This window comes from Petromyzon marinus, chromosome 80 (genome assembly GCF_048934315.1).
Source record: "Petromyzon marinus isolate PM22_M1 ecotype Great Lakes invasive population chromosome 80, UKy_Petmar_22M1.pri1.0, whole genome shotgun sequence".
Lineage (NCBI taxonomy): Eukaryota > Metazoa > Chordata > Hyperoartia > Petromyzontiformes > Petromyzontidae > Petromyzon > Petromyzon marinus.
In genome coordinates, this window is record NC_133746.1 from 896,936 (window position 1) to 912,766 (window position 15,831).

General features: G+C 48.4%; 1 long non-coding RNA gene across 1 annotated transcript; it reads left to right on the forward strand.

The window, feature by feature from the left end:
• Window positions 1–10,486: 10,486 nt before the first annotated feature.
• On the forward strand, window positions 10,487–14,581 carry LOC142907685 (uncharacterized). The gene is made up of 3 exons (XR_012931194.1): window positions 10,487–10,628; window positions 13,124–13,262; window positions 14,506–14,581. It is a non-coding gene; the product is annotated as an uncharacterized LOC142907685 (long non-coding RNA).
• The last annotated feature ends 1,250 nt before the right edge of the window (window positions 14,582–15,831 follow it).

Genomic DNA, 15,831 nt, shown 5'->3' on the forward strand with positions numbered 1-15,831 from the left:
CCACACACCGACCCATAGTAATACAAAGAGACCGATAGAGATATGTAGAGACGGACAGAGATACATAGAGACTCATAGTGATACATAGAGACACACAGAGACCCAGAGTGATACACAGAAAACCATAGAGAAACATAGAGACCCATAGAGACACATAGAGACCCATAGAGATACATAGTGACCCATAGAGACACACAGCGACCCAGAGTGATATACAGAGAACCAGAGAAACATAGAGACCGACAGGGACACATAGAGGCCCATAGAGATACATAGTGACCCATAGAGACACACAGAGACCCATAGAGATATGTAGAGATGGATAGATATACATAGAGACACATAGAGATACACAGAGACCCATAGCAATACACAGAGAACCATAGTGATACATAGAGACCCATAGAGATACACAGAGACCCATATAAAACACACAGAGACCTAGAGTGATACATAGAGAACCATTGTGATACATAGTGACCCATAGAGACACACAGAGACCCATAGTGATACATAGAGACCCATAGAGATACACAGAGACCCATAGAGACACACAGAGACCTAGAGTGATACACAGAGAACCATAGAGCAACATAGAGACCGACAGGGACACATAGAGACCCATAGATATACAGAGACCGATAGAAACACACAGAGATCCAGAGATACACAGAACAATAGAGATATATAGAAACCCATAGAGATACAAAGTGACCCATTGAGACACACAGAGACCCATAGTGATACATAGAGACCCATAGAGATATGTAGAGACCAACAGAGATAGAGAGACCCATAGAGATGCACAGAGACCCATTAATACCCAAAGAGATCCAAAGATAACCAAAGTGATACAGAGACCGAATGAGACACAGAGAGATCCAGAGATACACAGAGACCCAGAGTGATACATAGAAACCTATAGGGACACACATAGACCCATAGTGATACATAAAGACCCGTAGAGAAATACGGAGGCCCATAGAGATAGAGACCGATAGAGACACACAAAGATCCATCGATACAAAGAGACACATACAGACGCAAAGAGACGCATAGAGATACAAAGAGAATCATGGACTCCAAAAGGGATACATTGAGTCCGACAGGGACACATTGAGTCTGACAGGGACCTATAGATATATATGGTGACCCATACAGACACATAGAGACCAATAGTAAACATAGTGACCCATAGAGACCCATACAAATACATACAGACCGATAGAGACACACAGAAATACATAGACACACTGAGACACATAAAGACACATAGAGACCCATACAGATACAAAGAGACACATAGAGACACACAGAGACCCATAGTGATACATAGAGACCCATAGAGATACGTAGAGACCTACAGGGATACATAGAGACCCATAGAGATACACAGAGATCCATAGAGACCCATAAAGACACAAAAAAATCCAGAGATACACAGAGACCAATAGAGCTATATAGAAACCCATAGAGATACAAAGTGACCCATAGAGACACACAGAGACCCATAGTGATACATAGAGACCCATAGTGATACATAGAAACCTATAGGGACACACAGAGACCCATAGTGATACATAAAGACCCATAGAGAAATACAGAGGCCCATAGAGATAGAGACCGATAGAGACACACAAAGATCCATAGATACAAAGAGACACATAGAGACACACAGAGACGCATAGAGATACAAAGAGAATCATGGACTCCAAAAGGGATACATAGAGTCGACAGGGACACATTGAGTCTGACAGGGACCTATAGATATATATGGTGACCCATACAGACACATAGAGACCAATAGTAAACATAGTGACCCATAGAGACCCATACAAATACATACAGACCGATAGAGACACACAGAAACCCACAGACACACAGAGACACATAAAGACACACAGAGACCCATACAGATACAAAAAGACACAGAGACACACAGAGACCCATAGTGATACATAGAGACCCATAGAGATACACAGATCCATAGAGATCCATAGAGACCCATAAAGACACACAAAGATCCAGAGATACACAGAGACCAATAGAGCTATATAGAAACCCATAGAGATACAAAGTGACCCATAGAGACACACAGAGACCCATAGTGATACATAGAGACCCATAGTGATACATAGAGACCCATAGAGATACACAGGGACCCATAAATACCCATAGAGACCCAAAGAGAACCATAGTGATACAGAGATCGAATGAGACACAGAGAGATACACAGAGACACATAGAGATACATAGAAACCCATAGGGACACACAGACACCCAGAGTGATACATAGAGACCCATACAGATACATAGAGATCGATAGAGACACAGAGATCTAGAGATAGACCCATAGACATACACATAGACCGATAGAGAAACACAGAGGCCCCATAGTGATACATAAAGACCCATAGAGATACATAAAAACCTAAAGTGAGACATAGAGACCCATAGAGATACATAGAGATCGATAGAGAGACACAAAGATCCATAGATACACAGAGACACACAGAGACCCATAGGGATACAAAGAGATTCATGGAGTCCGACAGGGACACATAGAGTCCGACAGGGACCTATATAGATGCATAGTGACCCAAAGAGACACACAGAGACCCATATAGATACACTGAGACCGATAGAGACAAACAGAGATCCAGGGATACACAGAGACCCATAGATACACACAGATCCAGAGACACAAAGAGACCCATAATGATACATAGAGACCCATATAGATACATAGAGACTGACAGGGACACAAAGAGATCCATGGATACACAGAGACCCATAGATACACACAGAGATCCAGAGACACACAAGAGACCCATAAAGACCCAGAAGGTTACATAGAGACATATAGAAATACATAGAGACCAATAGAGACACACAGAGACCCATAGAAACACAGAAACCCATAGAGACACAGAGACCCTTAGAGACAAAGAGACCCATAGTCATACATAGAGACCCACAGAGACCCACAGACACCCAGAGAGACACACACAGAGAACCATAAAGATGCATAGAGACCCAAATACTAAACTAAACGATATAGATTTTCGAGGTAACGAGCTATGTAGCGCTGGCTATTACAAATGACAGAAGCTCAACCAAGTGGCTGATAACATCATCATCATCATGTGGAAATGTACACACACCCACAGAGACTCAGACTCACCACACTGAAACCCACACACTCACCACAGAGACCCACAAACTCACCATACTAAGACCCACACACTCACCACACGGAGACCCACAGACTCACAACACAGACACAGAGAGACCCACACTCACCACACCAAGACCTGCAGATTCACAACACAGAGACCCACAAACTAACCTCACACAGAGACCCACATTCACCTCACACAGACACCCACAGACTCACGACACCGAGAACCACAGATTCACCTCACACAGACACCCACAGAATCACCACACACAGAGACCCACACACTCACCTCACACAGAGACCCACACACTCACCTCACACAGAGACCCACAGACTTCAACACACAGAGACCCACAGACTCACCACACACAGACACACACACAGACCCACAAACTCACCACACACACAGACTCACTTCACACAGACACACACACAGACTCACCATACTCACCTCACACAGACACACACAGATACACACAGACACACAGACTCACCTCACACAGACACACAGAGACTCACCTCACACAGACACACACAGACTCACCACACACAGAGACCCACAAACTCACCACACACAGACCCACAGACTCACCTCACACAGACACACCACACACAGACACACACAGACTCACCTCACACAGACACACACAGAGACCTACAAACTCACCACACACAGACACACACACAGACTCACCTCACACAGAGACACACAGAGACTCACCTCACACAGACACACACAGACACACACAGACTCACCACACACAGACACACACAGACTCACCTCACACAGAGCCCCGTGTCGGCATCTTCAGGCTGAGTCGACCTCGAGGAGGCCCAGACAGAGTTCAGATTTTTCCCGCCATCGCCGCCATTCGCCCCGACCGGAAGCGGAAGTAGAAGGTGGGGGTGGAGGTGGCGGGCGCCCAAAGAGGCGGGGCGGGAGGCGGCTTCCGGGGGCGTGGTCTCGCACAGCACGTCACTCGGAGAGGCGTGGCTGACAGCACCGGTGACGTCGCAACATCACGTGCTTCCTCACAGTTGGAGACGGTTTGTGAAGGAGACGGCTGCTTCTCAAATTTCAGCTGCTTAAGCTTCATCATCTTCGTCCAACTTCTGCTGAAGCCATCCGTGCCAAACCTTTGACGAGGTGAGTGTGTGGGCTCGTGGTGAGTGTGTGGGTCCGTGTTGTGGGCTCGTGGTGAGTGTGTGGGTCCGTGGTGAGTGTGTAGATCCATGTTGTGGGTTCGTGGTGTGTCGGTCCGTCTTGTGGGTTTGTGTTACGTTTGTAGGTCCGTGTTGTTGGTTATTTGTGAGGCTGGGTCCGTGGTGAGGATGTGAGTCCATGTGAGTTTGTGGTGATAATGTTAGTCCGTGTTGTGAGTTCGTGGTGAGGATGGGGGTTCGTGGTGAGGATGGTGGGTACCTGTTGGGGGGATGTGGGACAGTGGTGAGGATGTGAGTTCGTGTTGTGACTCTCTACACCATCTCCACCCCCCTTCCACCCCCCCACTCACAGCTTTCCACACAGAGACCTTGGGGACTGCTGCGTGAGCAAAGCCACTCTGAGCATCAGCACCATGGAGGTACGCATGGGCCCCTACACTCGACTTACTAACACCACTAGCACTTACGAACACCACCCACACTTACGAACACCACCCGCACTTATAAACACCACCCACACTTATGAACGAGCTTCCATGAAATATATATTTGTTTAACATCGACTTACAACTCGCACTTGCGAACCGAACCGTGGAACGATCCTCCGCGAGATGTAGTGAGTGTTTGTGATGCCTGTACACTACTCTGTGGCACCACGGTGGCTATGAAATGTTAACAACCTCACTAGGTATACAGGAGGTCGTGGGTTCGACCCCGACCCTTAGGCCTACTGTTTATTTGAAGTCTGTGTGTGTAGAGGAGCCTACTCTCAATATTGTTTTTGTGTGTGTATGTGCGTGTAGACGAGCCAAGCTGGAGCGAGAAGGAGGGAGGGAGTCTCTGACAACACTTGGAGCGCGCTGTCAGCAGCCGGCACCGGCCCTATCTGCAGTAAATCGCCTCGAGGTGAGAACAGCAGTGAGCAAACATGTCCATCGGTGAATGGGGGGAAGTCACTACCGCCATTTTGCATGGGGGACTTCACAGCGGCCATTTTGCTTAGGGGACTTTATGGCAGCCATGTTGCACGGGTGACTTCATTGTTGCAATTTTGCATGGGGGATGTCACGGCAGCCATGTTGCATGGGGTACATTACTATGGCCATGTTGCATGGGGGACGTCATTCTGGACATGTTATGTGGGGGATTTCATGGTGGCCATGATGCATGGCAGTCTATAGGATGGCCACGTTGCATGAGGGATATCACAGTGGCCATGTTGCATGGGGGTTGTCATGGTGGCCATGTGACATGGGGGATGTAACGGCAGCAATGTTGCGTGAGGGATGTAACTTCGGCCATGTTGCAAGGGGGACTTTATTGCGGCCATGTTGCATGAGGGCTGTCCTAATGGCCATGTTGCATGGGGGATGTCACGTCAGCCATATTGGATGGGGGTTGTCATGGTGGCCATGTTACATGTGTATACAGTATTTGGCTTCCGCGATATATTTCGACGTGATGAAGATGATGATATCAGCCACTTCGGTGGGGCTTTACCAGCCAAAATAAAAATATATATACATATAGTTTAGTTTTACAATGGGTCCCTGTGGGTGTTTATTGTTCGATATGAACATGGATCTCTGTGGGTCTCTATGGATCTATATAAGTATGGGTCTCTATGGGTCTCTATGGTTCGATACTTGTATGGGTCTCTATGGGTCTCTGTGGGTCTCTATGGTTCGATACGAGTTTGGGTTTCTGTGGGTCTCTGTGGTTCTGAGTTGAGTGATGAGTCTCCACGTGAAGATGATGATGAGGATGACGATGTAGCTCTTACCTGGAATGTAAAAGAAACAGAAATATTTCAAAGTTTAAGTTGTTGTTGCTGGCACGTGTGCAGAGATCCTGGATCTCTTCGGGCCCCAGCTGAGTCATCGCCAGAAGCTGGAGCTGGCGGCCATGAAACAAGTATGGTTCTTCACTGTGGACAAGGTCGGCAAACCCCGGGGCGGCAACAACAACGACAGCTACGACGACGAAAACAACAACTACATCCCTGTGAGGCTCACAGAGTTACAGAGATACCCATAGAGACCCACAGAGCCACACATAGAGACACCCACAGAGACCCACAGAGACACCCATAGAGAACCACAGAGACCCAAAGAGACACCCACAGAGACCCACAGAGACACCCACAGAGACCCAAAGAGACACCCACAGAGACCCACAGAGACACCCACAGAGACCCACTCCTATTGAGACCCACAGAAGCACCCAAAGAGACACCATTAGACACCCACAGAGGTTTTTGTTGGGTTAGAAGGCATGAGTATAAATTTGTAACCTGCCACCACCACCAGACATAGACAGTCAGTTAAGGTTTTGTGTTACGGGTTTCTGGTTGTCTAGGGATCTGTGTGGGTCTTTATTGGTCTGGGTGTCTGTGGGTCTCTCTGATTATCTCAAGATCTGGGTCTCTGTGTATGTGTTAAAGTTATTTCACGCCATTTGTAGCAAACTTTGGCTAATTCTCTCACAACGACGTCGGCCGCAATGGCCAGGAGATGTTAACTCCCTCGCCTGGTATAAAGAAGGTCGTAGGTTGGATACCGACCCTGACACCTGCTGTATATTTGGAGTTTGCGTCTCCATCTCTCTCTCCGTGGTTGCGTGGATTTTTCTCCGGGTCCTCCGTTTTCTTTCCTTCCACATTTATAATCAACGTCACCACACATTGAGAGCAATTGGCTTCCACTATACATTTCCACACGGTGCTAATGATAAGGCCACTTCGTTGAGCAATGATTTGAGATGGCCAGGTTGCTTTTGAACAAGAATAGTTACATAGCAGCTCAGTGGTGGGGCATTTAACAGCATAATAATAGGCTGCAGCCTTTCTGGAAATAAAACACATACTGGTGGTGAACATGCAAACAACAACATGCTCTGATAATGTGGCATTGCCTTTGAAACTGATTGGTCTACACCAGAGAGAACAGCCTTCTTTCGGGCCTAGTCTCAATACCTGGGTCTCACCACCAGTTGTTCGCCACCAGTGTCTCACTACCAGTATCTCATTACCTGTCTCACCACCAGTGTCTCACAACCTGTGTCTCGCCACCAGCGTCTCGCCACCAGCGTCTCACCACCAGCGTCTCACAACCAGCGTCTCACCACCAGTGTCTCACCACCAGTGTCTCACCACCAGTGTCTCACCACCAGTGTCTCATTACCTGTATCTCACCACCTGTCTCACTACCTGTCTCACCACCAGTATCTCATCACCAGTGTCTCACCACCAGTGTCTCACTACCAGTGTCTCACTACCCAGTGTTAGATGGATAAACGCAAAAAGGTGAACAACTCCCCCAAGTTTTAACGCATTCGGTATTCTTGGGTCTTTCGGTAAATTAACGTACTGTAGATAGGTTCAAAGAAAATATAAAAAAAATAACAGGAAGACGACCGCTTGCGTTGCGATCAAAACGTCGTGGTTTTCTGTTATTTTTTATTATTTTCTTTGAACCTATCTACGTGACTTTACCGAAAGACCCAAGAATATGAATTCCTGCAGTCACAAAAGCTTTAAGTCAAGCATTCGGCAGTTTAACGAACCATTTATACATTTCCGCGATCTAACACCCAAGCAAAAATAAACCTCCGTGGTGGAAAATGGCGGTCTTGGAAGCCCCGACTGCTGCGCCACCACCGAGCGTTAGGCGCTCCGATTGCGACGCCTCTGAGTACCGGCCCCCGTCTCTTCCTCCGCCTCCTAGGTCCGCAAGGAACAGCTCAACTACCGCTATGAGGTGCAGAAGATGATCGGCGAGGGAGGCCAGGGCCTGGTGCTGCAGTGCCGCGACCACAAAACCAAAACGCTCGTGGCCGTCAAGATGCTGTCGCTGCCCTTGTGGTGAGTCAGAGGGCCTTCCGTGGTGGCCCGCACTCTCGGAAAATAATCATCAATGATTGGAGTTAAAGCCGTGAAACTGCCAGTAACTATGGACTCGCTGACAAAATACTAACTGCCGCAAAACTTCTGCCAACTATAAACTAACAAAATACTAACTGCCGTAAAACTACTGCTAAATATGAACAAATTAAAAAAGATACTAACTGCCATAAAACTGCTGCTAAATACGAACCAACAAATGTTTAACTGTCGTAATACTTACTGCTAACTATGAACTTGCTCACCAAATAATAACCTGCCGTGAGACGACTGCTATGAACTAAAGTTAACTTTCAAAATAATAACTACCGTGCAACTGTTGCTAACTCTAAACTAAAAACTAACAGACCCATAGAGACCCACAGAGACCCATAGAGACGAACAAAGACACCCAGACCCTGAGAGACCCATAGAGGCCCACAGCAACACCCAGACCCTGAGAGACCCACAGAGACACCCACAGCGACACCCAGACCCTTAGAAATCCACAGAGACACCCAGACCCTGAGAGACCCAAGAGACACCCAAACAAATAAAGACCCTTAAAGAACCACAAACACCCAGACCCTTAGAGACCCACAGAGGCCCACAAAAACACCCAGACCCATAGAGAGCCACAGATATCCACAGAGTAACCCACAGAGGCACCCACAGAGACAACCACAGAGACCTATAGAGTCACCCACGGAGACCCCCACAGAGACCCCCACAGAGTCACCCACAGAGACCCCCACAGGGTCACCTACAGAGAAACCCACAGAGACCCCCACAGAGACCCCCACAGTCACCCAAAGACCCGCACAATCACCCACAGAGTCACCCACAGAGACCCCCACAGATTCACCCACAGAGACCCCCATAGAGTCACCCACAGAGACCCCCACACAGACCCCTTCAGAGACCCCTACAGAGACCCCTAAAGAGACCCCCACAGAGACCCCCACAGAGACCCCACTGAGACCCCCACAGAGACCCCCACAGAGTCACCCACAGAGTCAACCAGAAACACCCACAGAGACCCCCAAACAGACCCCCACAGAGACCCCCACAGAGTCACCCACAGAGTCACCCACAGAGTCACCCACAGAGTCACCCACAGAGACACCCACAGAGACACCCACACAGAGTCACCCACACAGAGTCACCCACACAGAGTCACCCACACAGAGTCACGCACAGAGACCCTCACAGAGTCACCCACAGAGTCACCCACACAGAGTCACCCACACAGAGTCACCCACACAGAGTCACCCACACAGAATCACCCACACAGAGTCACCCACACAGAGTCACCCACACAGAGTCACTCACAGAGTCACCCACACAGAGTCACCCTCACAGAGTCACCCACAGAGTCACCCACACAGAGTCACCCAAACAGAGTCACCCACACAGAGTCACCCACACAGAGACACCCACACAGAGTCACCCACACAGAGTCACCCACACAGAGTCACCCACACAGAGTCACTCACAGAGTCACCCACACCGAGTCACCCACACAGAGTCACCCACACAGAGTCACCCACACAGAGTCACCCACACAGAGACACCCACACAGAGTCACCCACACAGAGTCACCCACACAGAGACACCCACACAGAGACACCCACACAGAGTCACCCACACAGAGTCACCCACACAGAGTCACCCACACAGAGTCACCCACCCAGAGTCACCCACACAGAGTCACCCACACAGAGTCACCCACACAGAGTCACCCACAGAGTCACCCACCCAGAGTCACCCACACAGAGTCACCCACACAGAGTCACCCACACAGAGTCACCCACAGAGTCACGCACAGAGTCACCCTCACAGAGTCACCCACAGAGTCACCCTCACAAAGTCACCCACACAGAGTCACCCACACAGAGTCACCCACACAGAGTCACCCACACAGAGTCACCCACACAGAGTCACCCACACAGAGTCACTCACAGAGTCACCCACACAGAGTCACCCACACAGAGTCACCCACACAGAGTCACCCACACAGAGTCACTCACAGAGTCACCCACACAGAGTCACCCACACAGAGTCACCCACACAGAGTCACTCACACAGAGTCACCCACACAGAGTCACCCACACAGAGTCACCCACACAGAGTCACCCACACAGAGTCACACACACAGAGTCACCCACACAGAGTCACCCACACAGAGTCACCCACACAGAGTCACCCACACAGAGTCACCGTTGATTTCTTGGCCTTCCCCCTCCCGTTGCGCAGCTCCTCGACAGCGGCCCGCCAGAGGACGGAGCTGGAGGTGGCCAAAAAGCTGCAGGGCAGGGCCAGCGATGAGCGCTATGGAGTCATCCGGGTCCTGGACACGTTCGAATTCCGCGGCCACAATTGCCTCGTCGTCGAGCTCTTGAAGTACGTGAACCTTCCCACCCCCCCCCCCCCACCACCCACCCACGTGCGTCTCCATTGCTCCGTTCGATAGTTGATTTATTTCGGAATTAATATTTATTTAATATTTGATCAAGCAACTAGATTTATCGATTTATCACATTTATTAATTGAGTTTTACACGCAGGGCTTTTGCGACCATTCTAATCCATAATAGAGGTATTTTTGGGTTAGATCGCTTAAAAATATAAATGTTGCGTCGTTAAACCCGCCACGACCCGACACAGCCGACTAGTAAGGGTTGTCACGCACACAGAACGTGCCAATTGGTTACTAGTACAGCACTAGTGTGTAGTGTATAGTAGTGTAGTGTATAGTGTAGTGTATAGTGTAGTATAATGGTACAGCACAACGGTGTGTTGGACAGCCAAGCCACAACATTTACAATCTCTGAGTACGACGTTTCGCTAGTAATTACAACCAGCTTCATCAGGCGAAAGTTAGATTTTGTGGAGAATTCCACCTGTTCCATTCCTTATAAAGAGGCACAGATGTGGTGACCACACTTCTGTGCGGCAAAGTTGGGTGGGGGATAAATTTTCTAATTTGTTCCCCAATAGCTTTATTTAATAACTTTCATAATAAACTTATTTTGCAGTTTATTTAGTGAGTTTAAAGATAATTAACAATTCATCAAAATATGTCTCGCCTCGTTAAATGAATTAATTTAATCGAAGATGTAACTTATTTAATTGCTATTTTGGTAATTAATTTATGCAATAATTCATCTGACAATTTTACAATCACAATTTGTTTGGCAACCGAGTCTCCAAAGCTCTGGGAAGTCGAGCAGCACGCGTCCACGTGGCCCCCGTGGGTCAAGCAGCTCAGCACGGCGAACCGCTGCGTTATCGACAATCGCAGAACACCGTGGGGACAAAGCAGACGCAGGAAGTCCCCTGGGTTGCGGAAGACGCGACTCACGGAAACGTTCCCCATGAATCACACATTCTAATTTTTTTATGATATTGATAATCTACATGTGTAAAAAGGGAATTTGTGAATTTGTGTCTGTTTGAAATGTTTATGCAACAAACTTGAAATTTGGCATGTGGGTAGCTTCCAGACTGTACACAATGCAAAAAGTCTAAAAATAGACTTTTGTATTTTGGGGCGGGGGGGGGATGGCGGAATAATGCATGTAATACATTGCACGGCAAGTGAGTGGTGACGTCACATCTGTGATGTCACCCGCATGCGTCAGCGTCACGCAGTGTGCCTGCTGACGTCACGCATCCCCCCCCAACCCCCGCGTAGGCTGTGTATCCCGCACAAAAGCGCTGCATAGCTGCCTCCATTTTCTAAGTCAACGCGACGAATTTCAGCTCGCTTCTAAATATGAAGCAGAAAATCCACTGTTTGTGTGAAGCAGCAAAAACTCTCGAACGCTGAGCTCTGACGTCGTGAAATTTGCACAGCTTACGCTGTCTGGAATTTCTAAGGGAACGTGACTATATTCAGCTCGCCACGTCATTCCCTTCCCGAGTTGCCTAAATCGACCTTACGTAGAAGTGGGTTAAAGTTGAATTTCCTTCAGTGAAAAACATCCGATTTAGTGAAATTGATTTGTTTAGGATTTTTTCTTTCTTGCAAACATCAACCTTTTTTAAGGGTTTTCCAGTGAAATCTTTATATATACGTCAAAAGGGAAATTTGTGGATATGTGTGTCTGTTCGAAATGTTTAGCATACTTCCCAACATGCTACAAACTTTAAATTTGGCATGTGGGTAGCTTCCATACTGTACACAATGTAAAAAGTATAAAAAATTACTTTGTATTTTTTGGGGGGAGGGAATAATGGATATAATCTATTGCACGGCAGTGAGCGGTGACAGCACATCTGTGATGGAATAAACTATTAATTTCCGTGCAAAGAACGGGTACACATTCTAGTAAAATATATATATTAATAAGCTATTTTTTAAAATAATAAAATAACACGATATTAATAGGTTAATAATAATGAAAAAATGATAATGAACAATAAGATTCCAAAATAATAAGGAAATTATAATGAAATAATAATACAAATATATTACTAATGAAAAATTTAATAATTTTTTTAATTAAGAAATATTGATAAAGTGATAATAAAAAATGTATTGTTAAATTGTGATATGATAGTAATAAAATGATAGTAATGAAATAATAAAATAGAAATTGTAATAAGAACATAATCACGGTGAAATTAGAATGAAATCATAATGAAATTATTATCATTAAATATTTCACCCGCGGCAATGTTTTGTGCGCGTTAGTTCGCTCGGCGCTAGTGCAGCGCGGCGACGACGCAAATGAATACCGCAGAGCGACGAGGAGTTCCCTGACCTCCCCCCCCCCCCCCGCCAAAACTAACCAAGTGTCACAGTCGGTTTGGGGTGCGGGTTGTGGGTCGCCCTGCGGACGTTATCGGAACGGGAAAGGGGTTTTAACGTCGTCGTCGTCCTTGTCGCGTCAGGAAGAGCCTCTACGATGTCATGAGCAAAGGGAGCATCGGGCGAATCTACGTGAGGCGGTTGAGGGAGTACACCAGGGCCATCCTCGACTTCCTGTTGTACGCCAAGGGGCGGGGCATCGTCCACGGGGACATCAAGCCGGTGAGCGGAGCAGGCGCGGTGGTCGCGCCCTCTCGTCGGGGCGCTTGGTTAGCTGGCGCGGAGGCAGCCTGGCCACTGTTGATCACGGGGTCGATGCGGTGGCTCCGTCCATCTGGAGGGAGGTGGTGGTAGTGGTGGTGGTGGGGTCACTTTACCTCCGGTGAAGACGATCCGGGACGAGGTGGACACTCGTACCATAGAGGCAGGCCGGCCATGGTTGATTGCAGGGTCAATGCGCTGGCTCTGTCCTTCTACTGTGACTCTGCCACCTCCTCCTTCCAGATGGAGGAGGTAGCAGGAGATGTTAACTACCTCGCAAGGTATACAGGAGGTCGTGGGTTCGATCCCGACCCTGACGTCTGCTGTATGTTTGGAGTCTGCGTCTCTCTCTCCCCGTGGTGGTCACGTGGATTTTACTCCGGGTCCTCCGGTTTTTCCCTCCACGTTCAGAATCAACATCACCAAGCGTTTAGAGTATTTGACCGCTGCTTTAACATTTCCGCGTGATTATGATGATGATATCAGCCCACTTGGTTGAGCTATCGTTTGTGATGGCCAGGTCGCTTCTGACAGAACAGCTGCACAGCAGCACAGAGTGGGGCCTTACACCTAGTAAAGTAAATATAGCTTAGTTTTAGTTTGGGTCTCTTTATGTCTGTGTAGGTCTCTATGAGTATGGGTCTCTCGAAGTCTGTGTGAGTCTCTATGAGTATGAGTCTCTCTAAGTCTGTGTGAGTCTCTATGAGTATGGGTCTATTTCGGTCTTTATGGGTCTCTATGAGTATGGGTCTCTGTTGGTCTGTGTAGGTCTCTATGAGAATCGGTCTCTATATCTGTGTGGGTCTTTGTAAGTATGGGTCTCTGTGGGTGTGTATGGGTCTCTATGGGCTTGTTGAAACATGTGTTTAGAGTGTTTGGCTGCTGCTATTAATGTCCACGCAATGATGATGATGATGCTGATGATGTTATTACGTGATGGCCAGATCGTTTCTGATAGAATAGCTACACAACAGCTCAGTGGGGCCTTACACCCTGGTAGTAACATAAAAAAATAGGTTTAGTAGTTTATTAAAACGACTTTGAACGGGTCTCAGGCACATAGCCCATGCCAAAAGTGGGAGGGGGGGGGCTGCCTGTGTGGGTGTAAATGCGTCACTTTGCGTGATCGACCCACTGCTGGGTGGACATTCTTGCCGTAACCTCAGAGCGTGGAATTCCTTCTCTGTCTCTCCCCTTTGTCCAGGATAACATTCTGCTCACCGCGGCCGGCAAAGTCAGGGTCACCGACTTCGGGTGCAGCTCCTACCTGAAGCATAAAAGTGAGTGGCTTTGCGTGCGTGGAGTTTCTTTTTTCAGGGTTAGCTTGCGTCAACGTAAACGTTGCGTCGTCAAACCCGCTGCCATCCGACGCAGCCAGTGAGGTTCAGCGTCACGTAAACAGGACGCTCCAAATCGCCACTTGCACAGCACTAGCCAGTGTGCTGGAGATGTAAATCCACTACGACGTTTACAATTCGAGCGATTACAGCTGAGCATCATCATCGGGCGGGCAGCCAGAGTACGCGGTCCAACCCAAAAACTCGCCTCCGCCGTGAAATATCGGTCGCAGAAGCCGACTAGGCATTTAACCGACCGAAAAAAGAAACCTGTTCAACCCACGTCGCTGTTGACGGAGGGGCTACTTTATATTCATCGTCGTTGTTGTTATTGTTGTTGTTTGTGTGCAGCCCAAAACATGTGGGGGACGTTGCCCTACATGGCCCCGGAGCTGCTGCTGGGCTACCATGTCACCTGCGCTGTGGACATGTGGGCTCTGGGCTGCACCGTGGCCGAGATGGCCACCGGCAAGGATCTCTTTGATTCACGAATCTTCATAGAACACCTGCCCTACTGCATCGAGGTACGGTCGGTGGGTGGGTACGGTGGGTATGGTGGGTGGGTATGGTGGGTGGGTACGGTGGGTATGGTGGGTGGGTGGGCGGGCAGGTCTCTATGGATATGGGTCTTTGTGGGTCTACACAGAGACCCATACTCATAGAGACCCATGCAGACCCACAGATACCAATACTCAGAGTTTGATTCGTCTGGCGGCCACAAACAACCGGCGAGGAATATCTAACCTGGTCCTGGACCTCTCATAGGTCGACGCAGCCTCAAACGAGTACTTGGTGTAGCGGTGTGTAGTAAACATTTCCACTGGGGGAGACAAAGGTGGCCGGGCGTGTTGCTGGGCACCCACCCCCTTGTGTGCCGTTCCTGCCTTCAAAGGTGCTGCTCGCTGCTAACAGCACTTGCCCCAGCAATGAGATGAGGCTAATACGGGGAAGGGGAGATTGTTGTATTTGTACACAGTGCTGGCCTTCATAGGTGCTGCTCGCTACTAACAGCGCTTGCCCTAGCAATGAGATGAGTCTAATAAGGAGAGGGAGTGATTGTTGTCTTTGTACACAGTGCCAGCCTCGACAGGCGCTGCCTCCACCACTACTCACCGCTGACAGACGGCACTTGCCCCAATGGACCCGCTGAGGCTACACCGGCTGTAACCCCCCCCCCCCTCCTCCTTTTGTCT